Raw genomic sequence first — 12,373 nt, forward strand, 5'->3', positions numbered from 1 at the left:
CGCCACCCAAAGTAGTCACAGTGTTCTAAGTCAGTTTGTTTTCTAGATTGGTCTGACAGAAATCCACATAATCAATATGTTCCTCTTCATTTTCAGCGTTGAGTTCATTTTTACATTTTTCTTACTAATGTGTTTGTGTGTATGTATGTGTGCTTTGAAAATACTTGATACCTTGGCTTTTCTGTAGAAGTTAAAGTTCTGTTATGGCCTTAAACATTTCTGTAAAGCTGAAAGGAAATGTCATTTATGATTTATCGATGGGAAACAAGTTATAAATTTTGAGTTACTCAAGAAGCAAAAGGGGTGAAATTTATGGCCTGTGCTGTATGCTTTAACTCTTAACTCACATGAGCAAATACTTCTTGAAAAGGACTAATTTCTAAAGAGTAGAAGAAAATTTTTTCACAAAGGGAAACTCTCCTTCTACCATGTTTCAAGATCCAAGAAATTTACTTTGTGGTAAAGGACAAATAGTGTAATTGAGTTAATTTGATACAATAGAAACTTGCAAATTTTTGTTTATTGTGGCATTATTATCTAGTATTTGCTTCTGATCACTTTCTCCTTCCCATCAGGAGGAAATTTTTAAAGAAAATATCAACTAATAGCTTTTGCTAATGATTTAAATTTAAAATATGACTCCAAGTGATTTTAAGGACAACTTCCTGTGGCAATTTTGCATTTTCTTTTTATTCTAAGTCTGATTAGATTTTTTTTTTTTTTTACGTTTTAATTTGCCTTAGGAAAAAATTAAGGTAGTGGAATAATAGGTTTCTCCAATGTAAGGAAAATTGTTATGTAAATTCAGAAAAAATATTGCATACATCCTTTATCCTTGGCCTGAAGTTTAGACATTACTGATCGAGCATGTCTCTTAAACCTACCTCATCAGAATTTGAAAGTACATTCCAATAGTGATGGTAAATATGCCTCATACTTAATTTTTAAGAAAATAAGCCATGTTTTTACTCTTCTTGAAATACCTGAGACTTGGAAAAAGATGGAGTTTTGTTTTTCTGTTTAATAATCTTCAGTTAAATGTGACATATGGAGATTGTGAAGCTTATCAAAAATATCTGTAAAAATAACTCTAAGCATGATGCTGCTATCTGTGAATTTAAAGTTGGCTAAAGCAGTCCAATCAACTGATATTCGAACACACCGTGTGACCTGTAAATTAGGAAAAATAACAAATCAGAGTCACGATTATGCTTCTCTTTTCAGTTAGAATCAGGTTTTTGAAATTACAGATCTCATAATTTCACAATCCTTATTATCTGTAAGGAAGAGAAATGTATTTAAATTTTACAGGTGAGTGTGACCATCAGCTGGCTTCTTTGTGTTCGTCAGTATTTCCATGAAGATCTCCTGGCAGGGAAGCCCAGCGTTTTACATGTCTGGTTCAACGAGGGAGCTGCGAGTGTTCTCCAAGCCATCACCCAGTAATGCTCTGCTCCCGGTACCATCACAGTGCATGTGACTAATGCATGGGCTTCTCAGGATTGTGCGTACCGTGTATCAGGTGAATGTTGGAAAGGGAGGAGAACTTTAAGTCTCTGGTAAAAGAGGAGGCACGGTTGCCATCTCCCTTTTGCCAGATTCAGCAGACACCATTCAGTGTGTTTTGATGTCCTTGGAGAAGACGTGAGGCCATCGTTTCCATAGAAAAATCCAGTAAGGTTAAGAGATAGAAATGTCACCATGTTCATGATCTACGGAGGTAAAATCATGGCACGGAGCTGCTCACCTTTTTTTTTTTTTTTTCTTCAAGAACTCAAATCCTTCTTTAAGAAAATTTCTACACGGTTCTGCCTCAGAAAACCTGAAGATACAAACTCCCAGGAGTTCTGTGCTAAGTCACCTACCTGGAGACCGAAACACAGAGCAGAGAGAAGTCGAAGGAGGAAGGGAAAGAAAGAGGACCGGGGAGCCCCAGCTACCTGTTAGGACGGGAGGGCAGGTAGGAGGGCACTTGGGGCCCGTCCTCTGTGCCAGACGCCATGGTAGACGCTTGCCCTACTTGCCCACACTTCGAGGAGGGTGGTTTCCCCTTGGTTTATGCACAAAAACGGAAAGAGTATTTAAATTGCCCGGGCCTCACAACTAGTAAGTAGGGAACTGAACTTGAGCCCATTCCAGCTATGGTTTTTACCATATTAGGATACCACACTACCTCTTACACAGAATCCAATTTACAAGGCCAACGACAGAAGTGTAGACGACGGATCAATAATGGAATCATGCCAATATCCCTTATTACTGACAGAGGAAAAGCACATTTTAGGTACAAGGTTTAAGTCCCGCAAAATGAACAGAGAAGTATTTAACAGTTGTTCGCACCATGAAAGGGAACCCTGTATCTTGCAAAGCTCTTGATGGCTAAGATGGTGAGATGTTGGCACCTGTTTTTATATCAAGACTCCGAACGAGAGCAAAATTTGCTAGTTTGGTCTTAAATCTGTTAAATAAACTGGTCCCCTATATAGGCTGAACTGAGAAATACGATGCTGTTTCAAGTAATTGGTTCTCCATTAAGCAGGCCAACCAGCCCTCTGTCAGGGGTTGGGCCCCTTAGCGTGTCCACTTGGAATGACGGTGGCGTAGGGGTCAGAAGGGGTCATCTGCACTGTGGAGCGGGAACCAGGGCCTACGCAGAGGGAAGAGCAAGAACCAAGTCGGTGCTTTAGGAAGCCGGGAAGAGAGGCTAGAGCACGGGGAGGGGCCTGGAGGGCAGAGAAGATCAACCCTGGAGAAGTGGACGGGACAACTGCCGATGCCAGGCGAGGCGGGGGACAGCCACCCACGCTCGTTTCTGCTGTGGACGACGACGGAAAGCTTCCGGACCCAATGCAAGAAAAGGCAAATACCTCCGAACTCGGAAGAGTAAACCCGAGCAGACAGGTTGTAAAGGAGACTCAACCCTCGGAAGAGCAACCTGCATGAGGACGCTTCCCTTCCTTCTGTCTCGCAGGTCTGCGCCGGGGCCCCCGGCACTGCGGACACGGGGGCTGAGACCCCGAGAGAGCAGGTGCTGGCCGGAGGACACCAGGAAAAGCGTGTCCTGTCGGCCACAGAGCATGCGCTGCGGGGACAGCTGGCCGGGGCCCCCGTTGTGTATACGAACTTCTCCGAGTCCTGGGCTAGCCCCAAAGCTAGTGTGTACAAGACAGAAAATAGAAATGAAACGGAACCTCCACTCACAGAGGTGACAGAGAAGTTGTGATCTGAGCCCGACTGGATGGGTTGATTGAACAAAGTATTTCTCAGAAAATTTTAAGAAGGCCCAAAGTCGGTACAGCCCCAGCATCCAAATTTGCTGGAGTGGGAAGAACCAGGATAATGGGAGCGATTTCCAAGGAAAAGTCCATTGAGAGATGCCAGCGTCGGGACCACCCAGGTGTTGGGATGATATCACAGGATCGAATCCCATGTCGGGCTCCCTGCATGGAGCCTGCTTCTCCCTCTGCCTGTGGCTCTGCCTCTCTCTCTCTCTCTCTCTGTGTGTGTGACTATCATAAATTAAAAAAAAAAAAAAAAAAAGGATCGTGCAAAGTTTCTCTTGCCGTGTTTCATACGGGCTCAGTCCGCAAAAACATGCCACATACGCCGTGCAGCTTGCAACGTCCAAGGCGGACACATGCACTGACAAAGAGAAGTTTCCTAACTGGGTCCATTAAGTTGCATATCTGCAGTAAAAGCGATTTTGAAACACAAGAGAGTCATCGCTAGCTAGTTGCCAAGCTCCCCGTCGGAGTCCGTGCCTGCTAAATTGCTTCGCTCGCCCGCTCACGTTGACTCTTTGATGTGGCCACATTTCCCCAAATGTGGGTGTCATTACAGAGATGCCACGTGGACCCCGGCCTATCCTGAAGGCATAATACCTGCTTTCCAATCTCATACCAACAACAACAAGAACCAATGTTTAATGCTGCGAGTACTTAGCAATCTGTTACGAGACATCATTAAGGCGAGTCTGGAGAAAAGTGGAACTCGTATCACGTTTGGAAAAATGACTTCCTGATGAAGGAAGACAATTTCAAGGCTTTCGAGTACTTCCCATTGTTACATTAGCACCACATTACTCTTTAAAGGTAGTGCGAATTCTTGTAAGAGTGATGATAATTCTGGATCTGAGAGTCTAACAAGTGTTTGCCATTTAATTCCTCCAAGACGGGAAGCACAACCACATCCATCCTTTGAAGAATCGGGGGAGACGGAAATGCTCAGTCACTGTTCAGCGGAGAAACACTACCAGGTGTGCTGTGTTAGTAAACCCATTACTTCCTGTAACAACTAAGTGAGAACTTTTTTTTTTTTTTTCCCTTTTAAAGGGCGTAGTCTTGAAGCTGCAACGGCTAGAACCGTGGTGTAAGAAGTGGTGCTCATGGTTTTTGATCCCAGGATTCTTTCAAACTCTTAAAGGATCTCAGAGAGGTTGTGTTTGTGTGGGTTATTCATACCGACTGATATTTTACCCTATTCGAAATTAAACCTGAGACATTATTCCCCGAGAAATACTTATTGATGAAAAATAACAATAAACTCACTACATGTTAACACAAATAACATTTTTAATGAAGGTAAGTATGCTTTCCAGAACAAGGCTTTAGCCATAAGGGTGGCTTTTTAAAAAACAAATATTTTTTCAAATATCTGTTAATACTTGGCTTAATACAAAACAGCTGGGTTTTCATATATGCTTCTGCATTTAATCAGCTGTGATAGGGTGTTTTGGTTGTAGTATACGAAGGAAACATGGCCTCTGTACTGATATGTAATTAGAAAGGGAGAAGTATTTTAAGAGCTTTTTTATATAATTTTAGGTATTCTTACTTGATACTACCAAGCTCAAGTTGTAATGTTTTAAAAAGTTCTTTGCAATGTGGGATTGGGAATGCTCAATGAACTCTTTTATTTTTTTTTTTAGATTTTATTTATTTATTTATTTATTTATTTATTTATTTATTTATTTATTTATGAGAGACACAAAGAGAGAGAGACAGCAGGGAGCCTGATGTGGGACTCGCTCTCAGGACCCCGGGATCACAACCGGAGTCCAAGGCAGATGCCCAACCACTGAGTCACCCAGGCTTCCCTCTCAATGAACTTTTTGTATTCAAATTTGTCGATTCAAATATGCTGGTGTATCTTGTTCTTTGAATGATCTTTTACTCACGTATAATTTTGTGACGTTATGGATGGCTTATTTGGAAAATATTGGCTCGCTGATGTTGACACATCTCACTGTAAATGTAAAAAAAAAGAAAAGAAAAATCACGTTTGCTAATATCACCCTGAGCTCGTCAGAAAAGTCTTTAAATACTGGGAAGCCGTCAAGTTCATAGCGGCAGAGACAAGTTTTTTAAAATACTAATTTTGACTTAAAAGCTTGCATTTTCATCACCGACAACAAGTACTGTTGTTGGTTGTTCTCCAGGAAGGGTCTCCATACCCCACAGGACGTGGGGGCCCTGGTGGGGCGCTCTGGGGAGAAGCAGATAAGACAGATTTTACCTAAAGGTCCAAACAAGTTAAGGTTCAGGGGTCTAAGGAACTTGAACAATTCTCAGAATCGCCCGCAGTACTCTGGGACACGTTAGGGGAAGTGGGAGAGAGTTCAGACGTGCGGGAGGGAGGAGGATTGCGGGGCTCCCTGGAGGGATGCCTTCGGCCACGCGAGTCCCGGAAAGGACCACCAGATGGTGGGCAGCGGGGCTTGAGGACACTGCAGAATCGGGCAGACGCCGGCGGCCTGCGAGGTCACCTCAAATTCCGTTTTTCCCCGTGCGATCGCCTGACACCACGCTCCACACGCTGAAGGGTTAGGATGGCTACGGAAAGAGCGTGGAGTAAGGATGTGCATGGTCCCGCGGGGCGCCCTGGCCCATCTCCCTGGATGAGGAGCTGTCCCTGCGCCCGGGTCGGGGGTGACAGGTCCGAGGACACGTAGGAGGGAAACTAGAAGAATTTGCCTTGGGAAAATGCCCAGGGCACGCTCAGGTGGGAAATGTGTGAGGCCTGGCTGCCCAGAGGAAGCAGCCGGCCTCCGGAGGGCCCTCGCCTTAGGACTTAGAGTCTCTGATAGGAGCTCCTCCGGGTTCCGCCAACTTAGCCGATGCCCCCGGGCAAGTGACTGCAGTTCTCGGGCTCCCATCTGGGATGTAGGACGCTAAGGCCCCAGAAGGAAGGGATGGGGTCGTACCCCTCGCTTCGTGGAGCAGAACCGAGGTTGACAAGTGGAACTTCGAACAGGACGGTGTGCCTTCCTCGCTCCATGCTGCCCATGGCTGTTGAGCCCTGGACATAGGACCAGTCCAACTGAGATTCGCTCCAAGCCCAAGTTACTCACCAGATTTGGAAGACTTAGTATGAAAGTAGAATGTAAAATACCTCATCAACAGTGTTTTATATCAATATATAATAATTATTTATCATGCATCAATTATATATCAATTTAATCACATGCTAATCAATGCATCAAATAACAGAATACTTACATCGATTAATCATTGATATTTATACCAATTATATTAATAATAAATATGGTTATATAATTAATTTATATATAATTCTATATTATATATAGGTTATATTATAATATAGAATTATATGATAATATAGAATGTAATATATAGAATATAGAATAGTATGGAATTATTATATAATAATACAGAATCATATCAATTACCTGTCAAGAAGATAAGCTTTGGCTACATTGGCTTATGTTAAAATATGAGTTTCATCTACATTTTAAAAAATAGATGGTTACTAGGGAACTTAACATTGCACGTATGGCTGGGATTATATTTCTATTGGACAGTGCTGTGGTAGCTAAGAGTATCCAACAAAAGAGTAATAACTTGAAGCAGAACCTAAATTTACTTTTGATTTTTCTTTGCAAGCAGAGCCTGGGCCAGAGTTTTGACAGGAGAGCCTCACAGAAGACTCGGTAGGGTCTGTACTGTGTTCTCAGTCTGGGTCTCGCTGGGTGCTAGGGCCCCACTAGGTCTGCACGCAGGATCGGTCAGTGACAGGGAGGCTGAAGGCCCCGAAGGGACGCCTGATACGGGACACGGGGATCTTCCTCGCCTCTTCCTTTATCCAAGCAGGAAACTGTTCCGGGTGCATTGACTGAGTGAAGGAATGGGTCCACCAAATCCGCATGGGTGTTTCAGGCAAAGGGGCTGATGGTTTAAGATCCAGGCTCTGGACTGCGCAGGCCCCAGGCTGGGTCTGCAGGGCCCCATTTACTAGCTCTGTGACTTCCTTATCCACCTGCTGCCTCAGGTGCTCCGAGGTGAGTTGGGCAGGTGCAATCAGAGAGTACGCTGGCTCTCCCTGCACAGGCGGCGTGCCGCGAGTCGCACCTGGCAGTGCCCTCACGCACATCACCGGTCCCGAGAGAAAGCGAGCCCTTTCTGAGATACCTTGCACGCAACGTCGTTGAGCATGTGGTCGCCACCCGTCCCGCATGCTTGGAAGCAGCTCCTGGGGCCGGGCCCTGCAGCAGGTCCGGATGCTGCCCGGCGCCCTCAGCCACCTGTCTCCTGGTGGAAGAGCCTCCTGTGGGGAAGTGGACCCCACACACGGTGAAGACCCCCTGGGTGCCGAGCCACCGGAGGGAGGGGCGCCCTCGGCAGCCCTGCACACCCCAGCCTGGCAGCATGGGACCGGGAGGCGGGGAGCTGACCTGCTGGCTGGCTCAGGATTCCCCCTGGGCCTGGGCCACGGGTAGAGGTTGTTTTTCTAAACCAGAGCCTCCTGGCAGTCCCGGTCTCCTCTGGGGTCCAGCTCCCTCCCTCTCCACAAACCCTCTCTCCGCCTGCACATTCCATCCCTCCCACTTCCTCCATTCTCTCGCCCAGACCTACCCTGGCCTTTTACTGAATAAATAAAGGCTCCCGACTTCCTGTCCTTCTAGCACCAACCCACACTCTCCCTCCTTCAATCCGCCTCCTGTGATGTAACAGGAGAGACAGTCTTCCTCTGCTTTAAGGCAAACTCTTCTACTGTGTCCTTAGTCCTCTCCTTCCCAGGACCTAGATCCTGTCTTATTGAATTATCTCTTTTTCATCTTATTTTTGACATTTTAATCTCCTTTGGGTCATTTCCTAGAGTCTATTAAATACCGTTAAGTCCCTCCCGTTTTTTTTTTTTTTTTTTTTTTTGGAAATAGAGAAAAAGAAAACCTTCTTTATCTTGCACTCTATTTGGGTATCACTCTCTTCTATTTTGTATTAATTTTTTTTACTTTTTAAAATGTATTTTTTTATTGGAGTATAGTTGACACACAGCATGACATTAGTTTCCGGCATACAGCATAGTGATTTGACATCTCTGTACCTAATGCTGGGCTCACTGCAAGGGTCACTACCCTTCTGTCACCGCACAACACAGTGACACCGTCAGGGGCTCTATTCCCTATGCTCTGCCTCGTATTCCCGTGACTTACTCATTCCTACTCATTCCGTAACTGGAAGCCTGCATCTCCCACTTCCCCTCACCCATTTTGCCCATCCCCCCACCTCTCTCTCCTCTCTTTTCAAAAATAAATTAAAAAAAAGAATCCACCCTTGTCTTGACTCACATCTCCATGCACTCATTTGTCTATTTACAATATTTACCATATTAATTTAGTTGTAAGTGCGCGTTCAAGAATGACATGTAGAATGAGCACTGGGTGTTATTCTGTATGTTGGCAAATTGAACACCAATAAAAAATAAATTTATTATTAAAAAAAAAAGAATGACACGTAGAATAATACACCAGTTTAGGAATGGTCTAGACCTCATCCAATTACGAACCAAGTATAAAGGTAGACTGTGCAAATCTTCAGATTTGTAGCGATCCGGGATCTTTATCACCTATGCAACGTTTCTTGGCAAGGAATGGGACAACATATTCTAGGAAAATGCAGAAGTAAACCAAGAAAGAGGAAGACATGGGATCTGGGAAAGGGGAGGGAGAACAGCAAAAGGAAGTCCTAAAAATAAAACTACGCTGCAGGCCGAGAGAAAAACCCAGTCCAGACTGAAACCGAAATGTGGAGCCCTGTGCAGGACTCGGGTCTCTGGGAGGAAAAATGGAACCAGTGCGTTTTGAGTGCACGCAAAAAGTTACCAGGGGGTGGGTAAGGGAGACGCCGGAGACTCTTGGAAAAAATGTGTCAGAGTGTTAGAGGTACAGGGAAAGTCAAACAAATGGGACGCCTGGGCGGCTCCGTGGTTGAGCGTCTGCCTTGAGCTCAGGTCATGATCCCGGGTCCTGGGATCGAATCCCGCGTCGGGCTCCCTGCATGGAGCCTGCTTCTCCCTCTGCCTGTGTCTCTGCCTCTCTCTGTGTCTCTCATGAATAAATAAATACAATCTTTAAAAAAAAAAAAGAAGAAGAAGAAGAAAGAAAAACGAATGAAAACATGCGGTAATTACCAACTCTAGGAAAAAATGAAGTGTTCAACGAGACTGGGTGTATGGTCACAAATGACTGTCGGGTTCCTCAGAAGCGTCACTGTACATTATTAGAGTGTGGACACCGATTAGGGATTTAACCAGAAATTGCTGAGGTGCTGGGGGTGTGGTGTGGTGGGATGAGAGGGGTGAGCTGTGGAAGAGCTGAGTCCTCACCCCCCACCGTGAGGAAGTCCGGGCCTATCACTTACTGTCTAAAATTGATGGATAAAGAGATAGAAGTAGGACGCCGAGTTTGACAGACAGAGACAATACCAGAGGAGACAAGCGTACGTGAGAATAGATGGGCACGGCCTCCTAGGGCATCCAGAGCACGGACTGGGGTAGGGGTAGGAATCTGTTTTATTGTAAACTTTCTAGTATTATTTAAAGTTTAAAATTACGTGCTTATGTTATTTTTCACACTAATACTTAAAAATTATGTGTACGATGTTGACGTCAACGTTCCCCAGGATTCCATCCTTCTCCCTCCTTTCGCCTGTACCGACAGCCTGCTTGGGGGATTTCCTCGGTTTCGTGACCCTCACTGTTATCAGTACTTTACAACTGATGCCCGGCTGCCCCCGCCCCAAAGGCACAGCTTCCCCTGTAGCCGTCTCAAGTGGAAGCTGATTTTACCTTTATAAGATTTTATAGGGTGGGATGATGGGATAGGTATGGCTCTTGCTCCTCATTACTACCTCTCTTGTCCGAAAACCCAAATAACAAGAATAAACACACGTTCACAGTCCCGGGTGCACGCACACACGGCCGTCCCCCCTGAAGTCCACACCACTAGACTACACAATCCAACACTTCCCGGCCTCGACTCCCTGCTCCGCTGCTCTTCTCCTCTGATGGTTCCAGTGTCCAGCCTACTGTCCCCCCCGCACCTGCATCCTGCTGGGATGTCTGGTAGATCATTTGTCCAGTCCCGTGGAGCCGCAGTTCCCGGCCCCAGTCGCTTCCATTCATTGGTTTCCTTCGTCTGCCTCCACCAGCCGCTCGCCTGATCACGGTCTTGGCCCCGTTAGTTCTAATCGTCCGATGTCGCCCGAATTTCTGGTTTCGAGCATCCTGCCCTGTATGATCCCAGGACTTGCACACACACATCCTTGTACCACTCCTACTTCAGCATGATTTCAGCTCCATAAGACTTCCTACCGCTTTTTTTTTTTATTATTAATTTCCCTCCTATGTCCTTAGGGGTATTCATCCCCGTTGTGTGCTTCATTATAATGAGTCTTAAGTAGCACCTTCTTGATTTCCTTGACACCTTCTTCCTCAGTCATTTGTCCGGCAAATTCCAAATCATCCGTTTGTGTCTGCACCTCAGCAGCAGAACACGGAGGGTAGGACACCACCGTGCTTTCCGGTGTCTCCCCAGGGCTGTAATTCCCGCCAATCAGACATTCCCGCCACCCAGCAGCCCTTCTGGTTTGTCTTGTTTTGTTTTGTTTTGTTTTTTCCTGGCAACTTTACTGTGTCATTCTCCAGGATGACTGCTTCATACCTTCTCACTCTTCAAACCTCTCTAGTCTTGATCAGTGACTTAAGCTTGTATTTTGTGGACAGCATTGAAGTACGTGTGTGCTAGTACTCACGTCCCTACCGCGGAACTGAGTGACCTCTCACAGTCAGACCCACGCTCTCTGACTTTCTTCCTGCTACAATAAAACGGACAACTTTCTGCTTATTTCAAAGACCAAGTTCTTCATCTTGCCCAAATGCTCTCTCTTCTGCTTCAAACCTTTTCTTCTTCAATCATCTCATCTCTTTGGGCAGGGATTCCTCGTTTTGTACGTGATTTTTCCCATGACCACACACTCACGCTTGGGTATTTCTTCCAGGTAAACCCTTAACTCATCAGCACAGTTTACAGATACTTCCATGGTTTGGCTGCTGTTGTCTTGCCATTTCATATTCCTGCATCCTACTTTCCAGTCACCCCAGACAGCTTGCTATTTGCCAAATAGCCCTTCTGTTTGTATGTCTCCAGGCCTGTGATTATAGTCAGGGCACAAAAAGCAGGGAACTATGACCCATAACCAGGAGAAAAATCAACCAATACCCATTTGTGATTAAACAAACAAACAAGCAAACCCAGCAAACAAAGAATAGAGGGGAAGAACCTTAACTTGATAAAGAACGTCTACCAAAACCCTACAGCTGACATTATCCCTGGCTGGTGAGAAACTAAAAACTTTTCCCACTAAGATCAAGGGTAAGGGAAGGATGAACCCTGTCACTCCTTCTTTTCGACATCATACTGGAAGTCCTAGATTATGTAATAAGACAAAAAAGTAAATAAAAGGTGTACAGTTTGGGAAGGAAGAAATAAAACTGTCTTTTTTTTGCAGGTGACATGCTTGTCTATGGAGAAAATCCTAAAGAAATGGGGCACCTGGGTGGCCCAGCCAGTGAAGTGTCTGCCTTTGGCTCAGGTCATGATCCCAGGGTCCTGGGGTGGAGCCCTGTGTCAAACTCCGTGCTCAGTGGGGATCCTGCTTCTCTGTCTACCTCTGCCCTCCGCTCACCCACTCATGCTCTCTCTCTCTCTAATAAATAAATAAAATCTTAAAAAAAATATTCGAAAGAAACAACAGAAACCTCCTGGAACTAATAACTGATTATAGCAAGGTTGCAGGAAACAAGTTTGATATACAAAAGCCAGTTGCTTTCCTGAGTACTGGCAATGAGCCAGTGGAAGTGAAGTTAAATACATTATACCACCTACATCAGCAACCCCCCTTCCCCCAAAGGGAAATACTTAAATATAAATCTAAAAGAATAGTGACAAGATCTGCACAAGCTTGACAAAGGAAATCAAAGAAGAACTAGGTCAATGGGGGAATTCTCCATGTTCAAAGATAGGAGGACTCAATATTAAGATGTCTAGCTGTTCGATGCGATCCCATTCAGTATC

The sequence above is a fragment of the Canis lupus genome, chromosome 26, assembly GCF_011100685.1.
Source record: "Canis lupus familiaris isolate Mischka breed German Shepherd chromosome 26, alternate assembly UU_Cfam_GSD_1.0, whole genome shotgun sequence".
Classification (NCBI taxonomy): Eukaryota; Metazoa; Chordata; class Mammalia; order Carnivora; family Canidae; genus Canis; species Canis lupus.